Consider the following 19,760-nt stretch of genomic DNA (forward strand, 5'->3'; position numbering starts at 1 on the left):
GCACTACAGGTATATTGTAATTGGTTTTAATTAGTCTCTAAACCGATTAGTGTCCACAACTTAAGAGATGTCGAGTGCAGAAGCAATCAGCTGAAATCCAATCAGCTCTTTGGTTGTGTTGTCTGAAGTGGTTGACTTTTTAATGAAGGTCAAACGATATATACACTGAGTAAATTATAGCACTAAAGTAAAAAAAAAAAAAAAAAAAAAAAAACAGGTATTTAATATTTATTTAAATCACATTGTTTTATTTTGTTAGGACATTTATTTTTACTCTTGGACATTTATTGGGGTTTTCAAAAATGAAAATTTACTTAGAACATAAACAAATGATGTTACTGGCCCGAAAGTGAATATTATTAAAGTTGAACCTTATAAACCATGTTAAAGCTATAAGTAAAGGATTTGGCCCACCAACGTCATTTTGTTTATGTTTATATGGTGCATATCGATTCTGTTATAGCATTCGTGCTTCAAAGTTCACAATCTTCAACAATAATGCCACTTAAACGAGAATTATTTTAAATTGTTTATGTAAGTGCTGAAAGTTATGTTGACATTCAATTAATCTGTATAACAAAATTATTTGACAACCGAGGAAAGTTCTTAAATTCTCCTACACAGTATTTCTTTTTCCAATAATATTTGATTGAATTAAAACATGTTTTAACAATATAAAACACGAAATAAAATATTTGTTTAGAGAATTGATTTGAGATTATTGAGACCATTGTTTTATAACAAAAGGAAAATTCCCTGATGTATAATATACAAAATACGTTTAATCAATAAAACGCTCTCAGATATTTACAAAGTAAGTATTTTTATTTTCATGCACGTGCGTGCTTTGTATGACATTATTTTTTAGTTACAAACATCAAAGATATTTTAAAGAACCGTTACTCTTGTTATATATCTATGTTTTAGGCCCTTATATTTTTATTTACTAGGTACTTAATTAATTTAAAATATAATTGCTCAATATTTGTTTGTTGCGTATGCCCATCTACTCATATAATTAAAATAGTTACTTCCCCATAAGAAAATTCTCTAAAATTTGTTTTGTTTCTTAAAGTGTAATAACTATCATATTTATTATATTTATTTATTAAGACAATATTGTATAAGGCTATTTGTCTTCAAAATATATGTACTGAATTTTTTGTTTTTAACCTAATTTGTTTGAAGATTTACTATAAGTCATGATGAAAAAAAAGAAATAATAAAAAAAATAATGAAATAAAAGATTGTCCACACAATAATAAAGAAAACGGATTAAAAATACAGCACATCCATTGAATTTTCAAGCAATGAAGGTTAAATAGCTGTTCGCAAGAAAACTATTTTAACGTAAAAGAGCCTTTTAACATTGTTTATATTTTATTTTGAGAAAACCCTGTTCAAGTAGTAATGAGGTTAGATAAATAATACCAAGTATAGTAACAATTGAATAGTAATACCTACCCCATACAAAAGCAATGTATTAAAATTTTACGAAACTCGAATATGTTATTTGGACACTTTACATAAATTTAGAGCTATTTCCCAAATGTAAGCCAAATAAAGCTTTATCGATATTTAAACCTACCAATTGAGCCATACATCTTTTAATGAAGCGACGACTTCGGAGATCTCCCCTCAACTTGCGTAAACCCTTAAAAAACGGGTGGTTGAATGGAAAAATTATGATTTCATACAATATTCCCTTTACGCAAAACATTAATTTTTTTTAATAATAAAATAAGTTACTTTTATATTCATGATTGGAGCACTATGAAATTTAAAATTCAAATCTAAAACTTTAACAACAATTTCGATATTTGTAGCAATTTCATTATTTTGGAGAAGCAGCACCAACATGAGAATACTTATTCCTGCAGAAGAAAGGTTGTGCCTCAGCGGTCAAAACACAGTTTTCAATCTCAACAGACAACAACAAAGAAAGGTGCTGCTAAGTGCAGTCGATGAGGTGCCTTGTTATGGAGCCACAATCGTGTGTACACATCTAGCGTGCATCTATATAAATTGTTGCTCTGAGCAAAACAAATATGTCGCCAGCGACACATTTGGCCTACCGCAGAGTAGTGCGACCTGAAGGCACACATTTTCACACATGTCTCCTAGTCATGTCGCGCCCGTCTGTAGGCCTACACTGCATATTGCCAACATTAAAACTCTTGATTCAGAGCGACTTTCTAGTCACGGTGGGCAAATTTTAATAATTTTAAGGAAAATTTGTAACAATTTAAATAATTTCAAATTAACACATTATTTCTCAGGTTATACTATGATGACCACAACTATTTACTTAGTCATACTCATTTGAATAGCGTATTTGTAAAAAGTGTGTTTCGGGTATTCTGTTTGAAAAGGAAATCAATTAATTTACTGAAGAAGTCTAAAATCTCGTCAATTATTTGTTATCTAAGTTGTGTTTTACTTTACAAACGGAAACTAACATTATTTCGATTTTACCTTTCCATCGTTTGTTCTGTTTAAGCTCTACCTTATTTTCCCTTAGAGTCAGCAGCATTTCATATCTACTGAATACAGTTATGATATCTATTATATTTTGCGATAACTATATTAATCTTAAAATATAAAGATCAAAGTTTTGACTAACAGGATTTTAAGTATTAACATTTGATTGACTACTGTATTAATAATCATGGGGACAGCAATTATAATTATTTATGAGACATAAATCATACACTGCAATTGAACTGCGCATAAAAAATGTTTAACCAATGCACAGATGCCTAACATCTGCTGTGTGAAGTACTGATTTACTTCTAATCACTTCACAAATAAACTGATGCAATACTAGAACGTGTTTTTTACTAGAATCTTTTGCTTGAAAGTGGATTACTATAACATTTCAAAAACTGTCAAACAATGCGTTAAATGAAAATAGCTCTTTCATTTTCTGTTTTAAATTTTTGATTTATGTAAACTAAGTGCCATATTTAGGTTGGTTTTGTATTTAATTGTGCTGTAAATGAAAATGTTTCGTGTTAGAGCATCTGAATTGATAAAAAAAATGAAAACTTAACAAAATAATTTCACAAATCCTCTTCACAGTTTGAACTAAGACAAAATCATGTACGTAGTAAGTCGTGGCTCAGTTGTTAGTGCCATGGAACGAACCCTACGTTGTGATCTCGTGGCTTCAAGTACTGTTCCCTATCACTACCCTATTCTGTTGTAAGTTCAATCAGTACTGTTTACTCTTGTACTGTACCGGTTCACCACTTGATTTTGTAAATACGATCCACGATCAAAAAAGTGTATTGATCACACACACAACAGTCAACAATTACATAAGCCTTCTTGGACCTGTATGGCCTAGCCTAAGCCAGGTTGTTATTAGAACCAATATACATATTAAATATAAACAAAGCCTGCGGATTATTTATTAACAGTCTTATTTTATTACCAAATTCTTTTCGGGAGGAACGTCAACCAAGATAGCCACAGCCAACGATCAAAAACAGAGGAAGGAGAGTAGGTCAAGAGTTATGTTAAGTGTAGTCATGTTTGATTAAAGTCTCGTGGTCATCTTTGGTAATTGAGTGAAGTAGGTTAGTGTCATGGTTTTGGTTTGATTAAAATAATGGTTGTGGTGGATGGTTAGGGTAATTATGTGTTGTTTAATAACTTAAACCAATGCAGTCCAACGTGTGGTTTTAAATATAAAAAAATCATAAAGGTTAAACACCATAGATGTATTGTGTATTATTAGGTTCAAATTAGTATACCTGCACATAATATGTAAGGCCATTGGGAATGGTTTCTATGATGCATTCTTAGCTAGAGCATTCCTAATGGATACAGGAAGCTACAAATTATGGACATAGGAAGCGGATATTTCAATGGCGATGGCCGTTATTAGGCGGTAAATCTCTTCACTCACAACCCAGACTGCAAAAGAAATATGATGTAATATCAAGGTTACAATACTCTCAAAAAGTGTCATTATATAATAATTGAATTCTTACTACCACCTTACATTTGGTTAATAAAAAAAATATTAGTATTTGACTATTCATTATAAAACAGTACTTTTCCTTCATGCAATTCTTTTGGTGAATGAAAAAAGATATAGCAATGGACAAGATTGTTAATTAAAAACTTGATAAGGTAACCCGTTGCTCAAAATCGGGTGTTTGCTAAGTACATGAGTTATTTCAAAACAAAGTCAATTCAAAATAAATAACCCTTACAATAATTTTAGATTAGTTTATTAGATTCGACTTTTTAAATAATGATATTCTTCCTTAGTACTCACGCTGCTAACAAAAGATCTTTTAAAACGATATTTAGGCTATTGTAAAATATTTTATAATTTTTCCAGAGATGACACATGTTCCTGATTTGCAGCCACATAAAGTTGCCCATGTGAAAATGCAGGGAAGGAAATTTCCAGATGGTTAAATTTAACCCTTGCTATAAACTGACCCTGATCTTTATTTGTGTCATAGATAGCACTGACATTATCAACAATTGATTAGCTCAATAAATTAGAATGTCAGAATTGTTTCCAAAAGGACCGTTTTAGGACCTTATTACTACAATTATGAAATCGACTTAAGGCTTTGAATAAACTAAATACATTAACATTCTCTAGGGATAAAAATCGTAAAGTTTTACATTAAACTGGTTTACATTACAATTAGTTCACGAAAACTAACATGCTCTGGTTAAAGCATACTTTTATAGCATTATTAAGGAAGTGTTTAAATTAAAATCTTTAATACCACTTTTTATGTTGAATACAAAATCATATAAAATCAATGTTGCTGGGTTTATTGTATGAAAAATTAGGTCAAGCATTGAACATGCTATAATTGCATACCTCTGTCACATGTAAACTAGCCAACTGCAGAGATAAAAATACAGTGCAAACTAGAGATATTGTGGCATTGCAGTAGTGTCTGGCTTTAATGATAGTTTACAGCTACAATAACAAATGAAAAGTCATAACTGCTCCTCTCAGTTGCACCTGTTATGATAAACGTTAGAGCATTTTTGTGAGTGTAAAGAAAAATAAGCGCCTAAACATTTTCTATTTATTTATCAAGGTTCTGTAGTTATTTTAATGATTATTTTTAAAAGAACTAATCAAATAATTGGATTCATCTATATGACTATATTTCTAAAGCCATTCAATGACTTTTGTTACATTTAGCACGGGACAAGTAAATATTGACTAATAATTGCCCAACTTTCTGACAGCATTTAATGTAGACCAACTTAGTCTTGAAGGATTTCAGACGAAGTTTTCAATTAATTGCAAACTTGATGCTCCGTTGTTTGGAATGGCCTCGTTAAAATCTATTAATAATTACTATTGGAGATATGATGGAATAATTTTCTTACAATTTTATTCTTCGGTAAACATATCTAAAATATTTTTAAGGCTTACTTTATTCGATGAATAATTTGTTTTCATGAATAATAAAGATTAATAAACAAAATTTATCTCACAAATCGAAAATATCATTTGTGTTAAATTGGAAGTTATTTAACACATAACGCGATTGAAATTAAAGTATTTAGATGACTGCAATCTTTAATATTGATTGTTTATATCTAGCAGTAACGATTGATGTATATATTTACGTTTTTATATGAGCATTGTACTTTTAATAATCAATTATAGATCAAACGTGACATGAGATAGTCAAGACAAATAGTAAATATCTTAATCCTAAAGTGTAGAAGCACTTTGGGTGTAGGATAACTAAAATTAATCTTATGTTTTGAACACAAAGCATGTAGCTACCAGAAGTGCATGTATTTCAGGGAAACTATTTAGAAAAAAAATTCTCTGTAAGTCATATCTACCGATCTATCAGTCTCTTAAAACCTAATATTAAGTTTTGAGTATACAAAATTCTAAACATGTTATTTTGTATATACATTCTGTCCACTTGAGTGAACTTACAATTCCGAAAATCTAATCATTGAAATTTTATTGAATATAATTTCATAAAATACGTATAATACTTTTCGGTGGAATGATGATCTAGTTGTCAAACGAGGTATCTCAATAACTCACATCAGACATCTCTCGTAATTGTATTTGAGTGGCATAAGTGCTCTTTGGTTCAGTAGTCTACTCCAGATAATGTATGGCAACTATACACCCCGTACTACTGGGTTGATACTGTTTAATATGTTTTGATTTTTTTAAGTGGTGACTACGGGATACATTGCCCCGATATGCTTGCGGGATATGCCCCGAAAGTATAGTTTCAGTACATGTGCTTTAAAAAAAAAATAATTGGTTATATTATTGAAACTGTACCTTATGCTGAAGTATAAGGATGGTAATACATCCATAGATTTCAAAACTAAAACAGTTGAGGACTTGAATCAAATTAATTTAGTACGTCAATTTCAATTTAATATTGCAAAAAGCATTTAGTTCGTGTCGAGCCGAGAGAGTTGGGACGACTTGTTGAATATTAACTAAAACCAGATTGAATTGGTAATTTGCCGCCAAAACCGAATAGTCCACGTGACCGCTGTGTAAAATGGTGGGACTTGTTCAATATGCTGGGTTTATAGTAGTATCAACGCATATGGTCTGCCTATGAACTAGTCATTGACAAACAAATATTTTACAACATTAATTCACTGGCCTGGATCACTGATGAATTAGGGACGTAAAATTAAATTAAAGTTGAAATACAATTATGAATAGTTAGGTGAACAATTTAGTATACGAATGTTTGTTTTGAACTTCGAAAATATTGAAAGACTAAAGTTATGAAATATAGTTTAAATGCAAATGTAAAAAGGTTGGTTATTAGTTGTTTTAAAATCATACATTATATTCTAAGAACCCTGTTAATAATGCTCAGTCTTATCCAATGCAGAACTCACCTTCATAATTACTCATATTTCTTTGTTTGAAGTTCATTGTTGGTGATGGTGAGTTAATATTGTTCAAAGGTTTATTGCGGACATTTTCCATCACGAATGTAAAAAAAAAAAAACAATACACAACGTTTCGGGATCTGAAATCTGATCCCGTCCTCAGGTGAAAAAAAACTTAACTAACACATTACAACTAACAATACACAAACGCCCAACCTAAGTTGGAATACACTACAGAAGGTAGCAGTCAAAAAAATATGCACTGTATAAGCAGTCAAGTCATGAAATAACATGCAAATAATAACCAATCACAAAACACTATAATCTAAAAAAAGTGCAACTTAAAAAGCTCACACAATGGAACACTAATAGCACCGTTCGCAACGACTCCACCAATTAGACTGAAGCAACATGGCCGACCATGTCTAACGGTGCTATTAGTGTTCCATTGTGTGAGCTTTTTAAGTTGCACTTTTTTTAGATTATAGTGTTTTGTGATTGGTTATTATTTGCATGTTATATCATGACTTGACTGCTTATACAGTGCATATTTTTTTTACTGCTACCTTCTGTAGTGTATTCCAACTTAGGTTGGGCGTTTGTGTATTGTTAGTTGTAATGTGTTAGTTAAGTTTTTTTTTCACCTGAGGACGGGATCAGATTTCAGATCCCGAAACGTTGTGTATTGTTTTTTTTTTTTTTTTTTTTTTTACATTCGTGATGGAAAATGTCCGCAATAAACCTTTGAACAATACTCATATTTATAGTAACGTGAAGCATATAATTTGTTATAATGTTACAAACATAATTTTAAATATTGTGTTATCCTGTACAGTGGATATAATATTTCTTCGTATTAGTATCTTCGTAGCAATGTGTTACAAATATATTAACTGTTATATCTATGTAATATTTGTATGGTTGATGTATGATCTTGAAACAGGATATACATGCATGAGGTTCAAACTTAAGCTCCTTTATTAGTCAGGTAGTAAAGAGTCATTGTGAGTTGGACCTCACCACATTTGCAGATTGGCTTAAACTATGCATCAATGCTATCTCTTTAGGTATTCACATCCTTCAGTGGCTTAGTAATGCATGTTGCTCAAACAGAAGTGCCTCAAGGCCAACATTAGACAGGCAATACAAGAGGCATTGCCAGTCGGAGCTCACCACAGTTGCAGATTGGCTTTAACTATGCATCAATGCTATCTCTTTAGGTATTCACACCCTTCAGTGGCTTAGTAATGCATGTTGCTCGAACAGAAGTGCCTCAAGGCCAACATTAGACAGGCAATACAAGAGGTATTGTCAGTCGGAGCTCACCACAGTTGCAGATTGGCTTTAACTATGCATCAATGCTATCTCTTTAGGTAGTCACATCCTTCAGTGGCTTAGTAATGCATGTTGATCAAATAGAAGTGCCTCAAGGCCAACATTAGACAGGCAATACAAGAGGCATTGCCAGTCAAAGCACAAAGCGGAGCTAAGCACAGTTGCAGATTGGCTTTAACTATGCATCAATGCTATCTCTTTAGGTAGTCACATCTTTCAGTGGCTTAGTAATGCATGTTGCTCAAACAGATGTGCCTCAAGCCCAACATTTAGACAGGCAATACAAGAGGCATTGCCAGTTGGGCTTCTTCGCTTTATCTTGAAATGCTTTAAGGCAAGCTGAAAACTTTTTTATCAGTCTTTTTAACCATTACCTTTACAGACGTTACTTAATCATACAAGATTGAATTTAATTGAACAACTTATCAATAAAATGACCTGTCATCCAAACTACATAAATTTATCATTCCATATTTGGATTTGAAGTTATCCATAAATATTTCAAATGAGTAGTAGTAGAACTAGTTTTACTTCTATCACAAAAGAATTATATAATACGTGAAGTAGGTATTTGTAATCAAATTCAAATAGTATTATTTCATGGTATTTATTCTTTGTATTTTTGATGGGATTTTTCACTCCCTACAAAACTGTATTTGCTACAGAAAATTGACTTAAATTAACTAAATAGACCTAACAGTTTTATTTTATCAGCGAACGTTTTATAGTAGACAAAACTATCATGAAGCAATGTGCATTTTATATTCAATTTTTGATGAGTGCGAAGGCTGACCAGAACGGAGGATTAGGGTAACAAATTGTTTCAAATGACACTTGGTCCATAAATCGTTCTAAATTTGGAAAGTCCAGTGTGAAACAGCTTACAGACATAGAGAGAAGCTGTATTTAATAAAAACTAAATTTAATACCTCAATTGGACAGTAAAATATATTTGTTACAGATTTATTAAATTTAGCACAAAGAGATGAATTGTTTCGGAATTCAATAAAGAATATGCATAATTTACAAGAGAATGTTCTATCACATATTGACCTTTGGTTGTATTTGAAGTCTAATAGGTTGACACTCTTAATAAAACAATAAAAAAAAAAACTTTTTTTATCGAGAAAAATTATCTTTTAATTTTATTTAACTTTGATTTACAAATGCTAGGTAAATATCAAGATTACAGTAAAACATTATTTTCAGTTTGAACTGTGCTTAGCCATGAATCAAGTCAGTAAGGTACAAAACTAGTACAACAAAAATTCTTGGCGAACCCTCTGGTAAATAGCACGACATTTTTTGGGGGTTATTTTAAACAAGAAAAGGTACAATAAATTATATCAGGAGCGATAAAGCATTCTAACGAAGACAAATCGAACAGGCAATTAACTCTGTATTCATTTATAAACGTCATTCGGTCATTCGGCGCCTGACCTTTTCGGTTCCATTTTCACAAACTGTATCGACGAGGCTTTAATAGTCATCCAAAACCGGGGAATTTTTCTGACGAATTAAAGTACAATTGACCTCAATCTAAAATTGGCAAAATTGCCCATTACAATTTCATAGCCCAACTTTTAACCATAATAATAGCTTGACATTAAGTTGCGTCTGTTTTGACGTAACCCATAATCAATTTAAGTACAAAGTAGATATAATAGGACAAAGATACCTCACTTTCGGCGTTTTCCCCCATAAGAATAACATGGGGATCATTTTTTAGCCACTTTTTCAAAAATCCTGATCTTTGCCTGTACACCCCTATATAAATGATCAAAACCATTGTATAACTTCATTACTATTTTAAATCCACATCTATTCACATGTATATTCTCAAAATCGAGCGAAGTTTGTACGCGAACTCGGACGCGCTCCCGGCTCATGGTGTGCTCCCTTGGACATCCTTTGCGGAAATCCATGAGTTCTGGCTACTTGGGAACCCAAGTCATTTGACATACAATAAATCACCCTTTCTCCTAATTACCTTCTCTACCAAATACATGTCTTTATACTTGGTCTTTAACAACTCCTCTGTATAGAATCCTCCCCTGATTATATTGCCATTTTCATCTTTCAAGATATAAGTCACAGGCTTTGTATTCTTAACTTCTGCTATTGTAAATAGCTCCCCTGTCCAATTTGGGGTATATCCTTTACTAAAAACATGTTTATATTTGGAAATCCTTACGCTATCACCTACCTTATATCATGGCTTTTTAACTTGCACTACTTTAGAAGTCAACCTCTCATGCACATATTTACTATTCTTAATACTCACTTGGTTAGGCTTCATTCCTATAGATCTATGCACTTTATTATTATATTTTCTAATTAACTTTGGAAGTAAATCCAACCATTTATAACTCCCCTGAGCACTAAATTCCCTATTTAGCCAATTCTTTAAAGTTCTCTGGAACCTCTCCACAATTGCAGCCTTAGTTGTAGAAAATGTGTGATAGTGATTAATATTTAAGTTTTTCATTAGTTTGCTAAAATATTGATTAAAAAATTCTTTTCCATTGTCAGATTGAATGTTTTTAACCCCCTTTGGTAGAATGGTTTTAATGGCTTCTGTAACCACTAACCCTGTCTTATTCTTTAGTGGAGCAGCATAAGCTTTTTTAGAAAATGTATCTATTAAAGTTAAAATATATTTATTGCCAGAATTTTCTCTAGCATAGTTTTGCATATCAATTAAATCTATTTGTATGGTTTCGTTTATACCCAATACTTTAAAAGACCTTCTAATGAAATTCTTTCTTGCAGGCTTATGAAGTTCGTATGCAATTTTATTCATTTTTTATAACATCATCCTTTCCTGTAACTCTAAATACATCACCATTAGCCCCAATCAATAGATTATCTTCCATTCTTTTAAATACATAGTTTTCTGGTATATATGGTCTATTATCTATATACTTAAATCCACTCAAAGATGTGGGGTCAGCAACTAATAAATCAGGATTATATTCCATCAAATTAACATTTTTTTCTCCATATACAAATTTTGATCCATCGTAATGCATAGATTGTGACATTAGACAAATATCATCCGAATGTTCCCCTTCTGGTAGATTTCTTATGAATTGATTTTTGGCATCCCAACAATGTAGTTTTTTATTATAAGTTATAGTCTGTTCTTTTGTAACACAGTCAGTGTCATCAATGGCTGGTTTAACACGTACTAACCTTTTATTATTAAAATTCCAATAGCCTACTTCCATTTTTGGAACTTGTGAAACATTCACAGCATCTTTACTATCTGTACCGTCTATCAAATTGCTAAGTTCCTCAAAATATTTAATTACTTCTTTTGGAGGTTGGATTCCAAATGGGTCAAAATAAATTACAATATCTTTATTTTTACGATAAGCTGTCCAATTTGTGCCAGATGAACTGTCTAAATTAACTATTCCGCACTCTTTTACTCTTGGTGTTAGATTTTTTAGCTCGTTTTTTAGGTACACCCCCCTGAAGTGAGGCACGTCTTTTGCGACCTCTAACAGCTGGTAGTTGTCCATCTTTTTTATTAAATTTTAATCCCATTCCCATCTTTGCTTTTGCCTTCATCAAATTTGTCACGGCATAAGCAGCTGCTCTTTCAGCAAGATTTGCGTCCTTGGCCGTTACTCTAGTCCAAGCTAAGTCTGCTAATCTCATGTCTGCTTTGTTCCGAGCAGCAGTATCGGGATTATTCATGTAGAATATGTCATGCTCTTTACAATAAGAGTCTAACTTATTTTTTGGAGGTACATTTTTGGCTAGATTTTGACGTATATTCGTTCCAGGTCCACAGTACCGATATGATGGTATGTGAAGTGGAAATGGAAGATTATTTATAAGAGTATTCAATAATCCTCGACCCCTGTAAGGCTTTAAGAATAAACCTTTGCCCTTTTTACATGTTTTCTTATTATTTTTCGCCATTTTTATTATATAAAAAATGTCTTTTATTCAACAAAAACACAAATTTAAAATAGTACATACTAAGGAAAATATACCAAAGAAGTTGGGTCTATTTCCTACCAATATTCGATGTGTTATTTGTGGTCCAAGTGGAAGTGGGAAGACGGTTGTAATTTATAATTTAATTGTAAGAAAGGAAGGATTAAAATTTACAAACTTATATTTAATATCTAAATCTTTAGAACAAGAAAAATCTAAAAAAATTATTGAAATATTTAATTTGTGTGACGAAGTGAAATTACACACGTTTACTGACTGTGAAATCACACCAAATGATGTAAAATCACAGTCAGTTGTTGTATTTGATGACATAAATAGTCCAAATATTACACAATTTTTCTCAATGGGTCGACATAAAAATATTAACTGTTTTTACTTGTGTCAATCTTACAGCAAAGTACACAAACATTTACGTGATAATGTAAATTTCCTAATATTATTCAAACAAGATGATTTAAATTTAAAACATGTATATAACAATCATGTTGGTAATGACTTTTCATTCAACCAATTTAGAAATCTCTGCCACCAATGCTGGGATAAAACTAAATATGGCTTTTTCGTAATAGACAAAGAAAGGTAAAAAAATAATGGCAAATATAGATTTATGTTTGATCAATTTTATAATGACCAAGTGCAAGAGTATTGATACCATCTTCCAGAATAAACCTCTTGTCATCGTCAAAGGATAGTACTTTCTTGTTCATGGTCAAGGTTTGAAGATGATGATTTGTAGATTTAATTCTTGTCACATTCTCATAGTAATCTTGCCCAGTTGCAAGACATTTCAAATAATGTTGATGTCTAAGGAGTTGTTTAACTGTAGCGCCATCAGCTCCTTTAGCTTTCTTCACCTCTAAAGCTTGCTTGTTTTCTTCGTATAACCATTTTAGAGGAATGTGAGAATATAACTTTGGTCTTAAACCACAATATTCATACATAATATGACCATCTAATTCGTCTTTAAACTTGCCTGTGACTTTTTTATTTTTATCAGAGTATAAGAAATGGTCTTTACTATATCCAGAGGTATCAAAATAGTGTAAGTCACATTCTATTTCCTTGTAAAAATCCTCTGTAACTATAGAATACATTAAAGAATCTGTATCTGTCATTAGAAATCTTTTATTCTTAAATTTTGACATATAATTATAGTGGAAATCATACATTATTACTTTACTAATATCCAAAATGGTCATTCCCAAATATATAGGTTTATTAAACTTTACAACTAATTTATTTAAATGTATAGCATGTAAATTGTTATCGAACTTTTTGCTACAGTCGAACCTTGGATTAGTGACATATTTAGTTAATAGTGACTCATCCTTGAGATATATATCACGAAACTTGCGTTGGTTCATAATTGTTCGACCAAAGAGACTATTATTTAACAATTTGTAAAAGTCTTTTTCGAAATCATTTTTAGCACATTTGCGTTTTTCAATATTAAAATTAATATAGGGCGCAAGCCATTTAGACTGTCTAAATTTTAAAATTCTATGGTATTTTGTAACAATCAAACCCAATTCTTCATATTTTTGTAATGCTTTATAATGTAAAATATATTTAGTTTTGTCATTTAAATTAGGTATTAATTTGCCATTCATTTTCTCAGGTGCTAATGGATAGTCATTATGTAAATCATGTAAGCTTTTATCATATTTTAAATCAACTTCTAAAATGTATCCAAACTCATCATTTTGATTATATTTGTAGTCTATCTCATTCGTCCAACGAAATCCATCCACAGGCAATGTCTCACACATAGCTGTGGAGTATAGCGAGTTACAATCTAAATATACTAAATACACACTCTCTTGTTTGGGGTCATAATGTTCACCCATATATCTATTATTGGCTTTAGCGTAACGTGTGGAAATCATACTGACTCCTCCTTTGATTGCACTTTCTATGAACAAATGCATGTCAATATCTTGAAATAATTGTAATTTTATGCCAGTCATTCTAAGACAGGCCTCCCATGTTAATCCAGGAAGTGAATACATATGTACGGGGTCAAGTTTGTAATCTTTTAAACACAGGTCTCTAAATGTCTCAAACACATCAGCCAGTAGCAATACATCTGTTTTAAGATATAAATAATGATATTCTTGTAAATTGTTTATATTAAAATGGGTCCAGACATTTTTAGCATGTTCATATTCAATGGGAGAGATATGTTCTTTAGTTAAAGTACTGTAAAATTTTTCAATTGGAGGTAGAGACTCTGCAAACTTATCTGGTCCTGTCATATATTCATAGGGAAATACGCCTTTGCGTTGTAGTAGTGGATTGTCTATGAATCTAAATGTATTTAAATTGGAAGCTAATTTGTATAATGGAAGGGACAGAAAGTTATAGGAATCTAAAAATACTAAATCATCAACAGAGAATGAAATGTACTTTTCCATATCTTTGGCTATGCAATTTAATTTACGATTAAACTTTCCCAAGTGTTGCATTATTAAATGTCCATCGTAATTTTTCAAGTTATGGAAGAATACTGGTATTTTCTTTGTTACTTTATAGTTTAAATTACAATCATTGTGGGCAGCTCCACGGTATTGGCCATTTGAATGACAATGTTCCCGTACCCTATCAAAATATAGAGGCTTTTCACAAATATGACAATGTGTTGAGTTTTGGAAAGATGCCTTTTGCTCAGGAGTCATTACAAGGGGAATATATATTGCCATTTGATTTTTAATGAAGTCATAAGTCTCAAACAACCTTTCAAAAAACACATCCATAACATTTGTGCCACTATATAACTCTTCAGAAATAATCTTAGACTCTTTCACTACAACGAATGCAAATCCCGATGGAATATGTATATTAGAGTTTATAAAGCACTCAAAATCAGCATAAATTACAAATGGGGCTTTAAGTTGATATTTATAATTTTTAAATTGTAATGTATCTTGTTTAGACATTTCCACTCGTTGGGCATCAAAGTTTTTACAATATGTTATATGACGTTCTAATTTATCATTAGTGTAAAAATGTTGCAAACACAACTTGCAAAAATACTTCTTGTGATCTTGTTTTGTAGACCGTAGCATTAACCTATCAAAATCACGAATTGAACAGTAATGTGATTTACGACCTTAATGTAATAATAATAGATCTATATGAGTATTACTATTCAGTTTGGTTCTTCTTAATGGATATATACATTTATCATATTCAACTCCAAATACATTAACACTTATATTATTTTGTCTTTCAAATTTATCTATATCAGATATTTTAACAGGATACTTTATGTTTGTCATATTTAACTGATTTTCATAGGGTGCATATTTCGATACCCTTTCAGCATTTTTAGCATTCCTTGGATGTAAAGCTGCTAAAATTGACCAAAGGAAGCATTTATTATCAACATTTTTTATATTTAAAACTGCATGTTTTGATTGAATACTTTTTGGTGTGGGGATATATGACTTTGGAGTTAGGGGCTTATACTTGTAAACATGCAGCTGCCAATATTTAGTATGGTCATATATCCATCCACTACCTTCGGCTTGATATTTGTGCATGGAAGTGTCAATCTTTAAAAGAGCATTTTCAATTTGAGGTTTTAAATCTCTTTTCTCAATAGTTAAGGTGGTAAGGCTTCTAAAATCTGCAATACATTCTTTTTCATTAACTAATTGCCCATTTTGATCCATTGAATATTTTATAAATTTAATTCTCCTTACTAAAGTCCATTTTATCGGAAGAGGACAAGACTGAAGAGTATTTTTAAGTTCAGCTTTAATCGATTCACCAACAAATTTTATCATTGTGTATGGACAATTGTTGCAAGAACTTACGTGTCTCCTAAAATGTCCAACAACATTTTTTTAAAAAAAATTACAAGTCTTGTGATTTTGTAATAAATGCGATATTAGAGCCGTGTTATTATCACAGATTAAATTACAAACTTTGCACAGTTTCACCATCATTTGGTGTTTCAACTTGTAGTGCCGAATCAAGTTACTTTTGGTGGAGAACGACACGGAGCACTGTTGACATGACGGTTTCATGTTTAAGAATGAGGTCTCGGGCTGATACCACCTCTATATATAAACTTTTGGAAAATTTAAAAATTTTAATCCAGAAATTGTGAAATTTTCAAAATTTTTAACTAGAATTTAAGATATTTTTAACAACATTTAACATAAAATTAGAAATTTTAGAAATGTTAATTCATAAAATTTAATTTTAGAAATTTTAATTTAGAAGAACTAATTTTAGAAGTTTTAATTTAGAAAAATTAATTTTAGAAATTTTAACTTATAAAATTTTATTTTAGAAATTTTAATTTAGAAAATTGTATTATGAAATTTTAATTTATAAAATTTAATTTTAGAAGTTTTAGTTTATAAAACCTAATTTTACAAATTTTAATTTATAAAATTTAATTTTAGAAATTTTAATTTAGAAAATTTTATTTTGAAATATTAATTTACAAAATTTATTTTACAAATTTTAATTTATAAAATTTAATTTGACAAATTTTAATTTATAAAATTTAATTTGACAAATTTTAATTTATAAAATTTAATTTGACAAATTTTAATTTATAAAATTTAATTGTAAAAATTTTAATTTATAAAATTTAATTGTAAAAATTTTAATTTATAAAATTTAATTGTAAAATTTTTAATTTATAAAATTTAATTTTACGAATTTTAATTTATAAAATTTGATTTTGGAAAATTAATTTTGAAAATATAATTTTGAAAATGTAATTTTAAAAATCTAATTTTGAAAAATTAAATTTAGAAAATTAAATTTAACAATTTAAATTTATATATTTATAAGTTAAGAATTTTAGAAATTTATAATTAAGAATTTTATAAATTTTATAATTTAAAATAAAATATTAAAAATTGTAATACAAATTAAACTATTGTTTACATGCTTAACTTACCAAGAGATGGTCATGGTGGGTGGGCCGCGCGACGATGACTGAAGAAAGGAACCACTCAACTCGCTCCTTTTATACTTATACACAGCGTCTAATTTGTAAAATTGGCTAGATCTGGGTTTATACGGCCAGATATGGCAAAGTCCAGATCTGGACTTTGCCATATCTGGCCTGATATAGCCAGATCTGGGTATATAGGGTCAGATCTGGAATTATATATGGCCAGATCTGGGTATATAGGGCCAGATCTGGAATTATATATGGCAAGATCTGGGTTTATAAAGCCAGATCTGGGTATATAGGGCCAGATCTGGAATTATATATGGCCAGATCTGGGTATATAGGGCCAGATCTGGGTATATAGGGCCAGATCTGGAATTATATATGGCCAGATCTGGGTATATAGGGCCAGATCTGGAATTATATATGGCCAGATCTGGGTTTATAAAGCCAGATCTGGGTATATAGGGCCAGATCTGGAATTATATATGGCCAGATCCGGCTTGATATAACCAGATCTGGGTATATAGGGCCAGATCTGAGATTATATATGGGTAGATCGGGGTTTATAGGCCAGATCTGAGATTATATATGGACAGATCTGGCTTGATATAACCAGATCTGGGTTTATAGGGCCAGATTTGGAATTATATATGGACAGATCTGGCTTGATATAACCAGATATGGGTTTATAGGGCCAGATCTGGAATCGTATATGGATAGATCTGGCTTGATAATAACCAGATCTGGGTTTATATAATCAAATCTGAAACTTAAATGGGTAGGCATTATTTTTGATATATCTCTTATTATTTTAAAGATATAAGTGATTTTTTTATATTTCTAGATACATATACCCAATTTTTGCACCACATGAGCTGCCAATGGGGAAGAGAAGCATGAGCCGGGAGCGCGTCCGAGTTCGCGTACAAACCTCGCTTGATTTTGAGAATATACATGTGAATAGATGTGGATTTAAAATAGTAATGAAGTTATACAATGGTTTTGATCATTTATATAGGGGTGTACAGGCAAAGATCAAGATTTTTGAAAAAGTGGCTAAAAATGATCCCCATTTCCAGACATGTTTTTCAGTATTAAAAAAGTAGACAATTTATATAGAGGTGTATAGGTCGAGAGCTGGGTCTTTAAAAAAAGTGGCTAAAAAATGATCCTGGGGCTTCGGACATTTTTTTCGCCGAAAATTTTAAAAGTTCTGGGCCAAAAAATGCCGGAAGTGAGGTATCTTTGTCCTATTATATCTACTGTACAACTTTCTTAGCCTTTTGACATGATTAAAATAAATAGTAAACAATCATTGAAAACATTCTGATCACTAAAGAATTGAACAACAAATATTTTTTAATCCTCTATTTGTGTTTAACGTTAAACTATACAACAAAAGGATGAAAAAAAAAACGAAATTGAAACAATTTAATAACGACACATAAAAAAATAATAATAGTAATAATATTTACACTGTCACGTTTACCTCATTGAAGTAAACTACACAATAAAAATAATTTATTTGGGTTCTGATATCCGTAATATGTTTGAAATATTCAGTCAAAAGTAAGAGGTTCTTTGGCAAATGTAGAACATTTATTGGGAGCTTGGTGAATATTAAGTATGTCACTGTGTTTACCTATGGCTGACTTAGTTATAGATGTTACAGTTTCTGTAAGCTGTTAGCTGAACATTTATGTCATAATATGATACTATAAGAGTGGTAATAAAATCTAAAAAATTGCAATATACTATATTATATCCTTCGGGAAAAATATGAAATAGTATGAAAATTGTACTTTGAAATGATAATAAACCATTAAGTTTTGTAACGGTTTGGAAAATACACGTGAACATAATAAACGAGTCTAACTAATTATAAATCTACTACTCAAGTAGACAACTATGCTTATTTAGTGTTTTCGTACTTCAAACGACTTCATGTTAATTGTCAGGCATAATCAAACGGAAGTAAACTTCATTTATCAATGCAAGCTATGAATGAATTTCCAACTTAACAGAAATCCTAGTTGATACGCAATTAAGAAAATGTTTGTCTTCCATATGGCAGTATATTTTTACAATAATAATTTTTCAAAGTGATAGTTTTAAGTTTAAAAAATAATTGTATAATGACTGTAAAATATTCTTTTAGAAATAAATTGAAAAAATACGCTAATGCTAACGAGTAAGTTAGAGCGATTATTAAGAAAAATAATAATGATTGTCTTTGCTCATTCTAAGCAGTTTAATTGAGGAATATTAAACGAATCCACACACAACCGTGGGCCATGTTTGTGAGAAACGTAGTTATGTGTTATACATTTCTTAGTTACGTTGAATGTTGTCAGAAGCACCACTTAAATGTCTGTTTGTAACGACTTACATACAAACGTGTGCAACATTTGTGCCTAGCAAACGCTTTCAGCAAAATTGTTGTAGGAACTCGTTTAATCCCTATTTCGTATAACGGACAAACATTTTTAGGCAAAACTATTGGCTATTTAACTCCATTGCAGTATAGACAGACATGATCAATTCACAAATTATTCTACAATTTTTTCCTAACCCACTAATTATTTAATTTAGTATTATTTTAAATAGTTTAAACTACTGTAATAGGCTAGTAAACATTCATGTACTT

The sequence above is a fragment of the Macrosteles quadrilineatus genome, unplaced genomic scaffold (assembly GCF_028750875.1).
Source record: "Macrosteles quadrilineatus isolate MER2022 unplaced genomic scaffold, UCM_ALF_1.0 Scaffold_4__1_contigs__length_99947679, whole genome shotgun sequence".
NCBI classification, from domain to species: Eukaryota; Metazoa; Arthropoda; class Insecta; order Hemiptera; family Cicadellidae; genus Macrosteles; species Macrosteles quadrilineatus.